This window comes from Myotis davidii, unplaced genomic scaffold (assembly GCF_000327345.1).
Source record: "Myotis davidii unplaced genomic scaffold, ASM32734v1 scaffold425, whole genome shotgun sequence".
In the NCBI taxonomy this organism is placed as follows: Eukaryota; Metazoa; Chordata; class Mammalia; order Chiroptera; family Vespertilionidae; genus Myotis; species Myotis davidii.
The window spans coordinates 3,378,572-3,380,849 of record NW_006296413.1 but is presented as its reverse complement, the minus strand read 5'-3'; the positions used below and the strand labels follow the sequence as shown (position 1 = coordinate 3,380,849).

General features: G+C 39.2%; 1 long non-coding RNA gene across 5 annotated transcripts in view; it reads right to left on the bottom strand.

Moving 5' to 3' along the window:
- LOC102759609 overlaps nucleotides 1-2,270 on the bottom strand; it is a 23,310-nt gene extending 21,040 nt beyond the window's left edge. For 3 of the 5 annotated variants that reach the window (XR_436058.2, XR_001515165.1, XR_001515163.1), the window contains exons 1-2: nucleotides 2,083-2,270; nucleotides 1,244-1,299 (exon numbers count right to left, since the gene is read on the bottom strand). This is a non-coding gene — a long non-coding RNA (uncharacterized LOC102759609). Of the gene's footprint in view, nucleotides 1-183; nucleotides 310-1,243; nucleotides 1,300-2,082 lie in introns of all 5 variants that reach the window. The other 2 variants (XR_001515162.1, XR_001515164.1) reach the window with 1 other exon arrangement.
- Nucleotides 2,271-2,278: the final 8 nt, after the last annotated feature.

The following is a 2,278-nucleotide window of genomic DNA, read 5'->3' as shown; positions in this document are numbered from 1 at the left end:
AGGGGTGAGGGGTCCCCTCAGTCTGGCCTGCACCCTCTCCCAGTCCGGAAGTCCTTGGGGGATGTCTGACTGCCGTGAGGCAAGCCTGGCTCCTGGCTGAGCAGTGCTCCCCCGGCCCCCCGCTGAGTGCACAACTTTTTGTGCACCGGGCCTCTAGTCTATATATAAAGCAGTTAAACTCACATATCCCCTCTCCAACCCTTTTTAGTCTGGTAACAACCCCTGCAGGATACCAGAGGGAGAAATTGAATCTGCAAAACACCATCTCAGGGACACCAGGCACAGCTGAAGGCAGTAGTGAGCACTGAGCTGAAAACAAAAAGACTGGGTGAAAACACGCATGCGAAATGTTGAATCCACAGCTCTATTCCCCCTACTCTGATACTAGAACCTCAACAGTGGTGGCCATGCAAATATTCCCCAGATAGAGGCTGGAGAATTCTTCTCTGGAGAAACTGTATCGGCCCTGCAACGTGACTTACAGAACCTGACATTTGAGGGTACCTAATAAAAACACTCTGCTTACTCTAGTCACCTTAGAACAAAAGCCATCAATTAGCAAGCCCCATCTGTGCACAAAGAGTTTCCAATTAACTCTGCTTATTGCCTTATTCTTAAATATAAATAATCAAAGATCCAACATTTGAGGAAAACCTTCAAGAACAATAACACACATACACTAGTACACCAGATAATGGGGGAGTTCAGAGGAAACAATATGAAAAGCAGAAGAAAACTTAAAATTGGAAAATTCCTTGGAAAGATAAGATCTCATGAAATAAAACAGAAGTAATATATATATATATGATATATATTACTTCTGTTTTATTTCATGTGAACAAGAGAGTTAAAATTAAACATTCGATAGAAAGGATAAGAAGATAAAATGAAACTGTCCTCCAGAGAATAAACAGAAAGAGAGGGACAAAAGTAGAAAAAAGTAAGAGCTATAATTCAGGCTCCAATATCCTGTAGTAAAACCACAGAAATTGCGATAAAAGTGCAGATTGAACTATGGAGTGGTAGAAAACAGGTATTTTACTTAAGGGGGAAAACATAGAATAAAAATAAAAAGAGGAACAAAACTACATTTATAAACAGCAACACTTGGAAATTAGAGGACAGTGGGGCATCGCCATTAAAATTCCAAGGGAAAAGTATTTCTAACCTAGAATTCCATACCCAGCTAAACTATGAGCGAAGAATCAACATTTTCAGACAGATAAGGTGTCACAAAGTTTACCTCCTATGGTCACTTTCTCTGGAAGCTATTAGATGAGGTGGTTGACCAAAATAATCCTGTAAAACAAGAAAGAGGAAGAAGGTTTAAGATCCAGGCAGTAGGAGGTTCAACACAGAACAGGGAGAATTTTTTTTTTATAGCTTACTTTTATTTTTATTATTATTTGTACTTTTTATTACTATTTTTTAATCCTCACCTGAGGATATTTTTCCTTTTTTTTTTTTTTTAAGAGAGAGGGAAAGACAGACAGAAACATCGATGTGAGAGAAACACATCGATTGGTTGCCTCCCACATGAGCCCCGACCCGGTAGGAGCCTGCAACTAAGGTATAAGCCCTTGACATGAATCTAACCTGGGACCCTTCAGTCTGCAGGCCAATGCTCCAAACACTGAGCCAAACTGGCAAGGATGATTTTTTTTATTATTTTTAAATTTCATTTTGTTTTGGTTTTTCCACCACCATTTGTCCCCACTACACATGCTTCCACCTCCTCACCTGTCTCCCCACAAGAGAAGTCTTAAGAAGCCCAGGAAGGCAGCTATGGAGCAAGCCTAGGACGCAACCACCTATATTAAACACAAAGGAAGAAGGGCTCCAAAAAAGAAAATCCCAGTGGACAAAGCTGAATTGATACATTATCTGTTAGGTTTGACCACATAAATGAAAATATTGCATGGGGTGTACATATCTTTTGGAGACTGGGGAAAATTAGTAAAGGGCATGTAGGAAACTTAACAATTAAAAAACATGAGGCTATTATAAATTTGTATTATGATATTTGTGTTATGTTATATGAAGTTTTTATTCCTTAGATATTTTACAGACTTTTAAAAGTACCTGGAGAAAAATGGGTTACGTATTCCTTTCGTCCTAACTATCCATATTGTTGTCCTATCCTAGAGACAACAGATGTAAGAGCCTAAATTGTGACATTGATGTCTTGACAGTAGGCAATCAGGGAGTCTTCTCTCTTCCCTGGAATGAGAGTAGACAATGGGTGGCATATGGAAGACATTTATTTTATTTTTTTAAT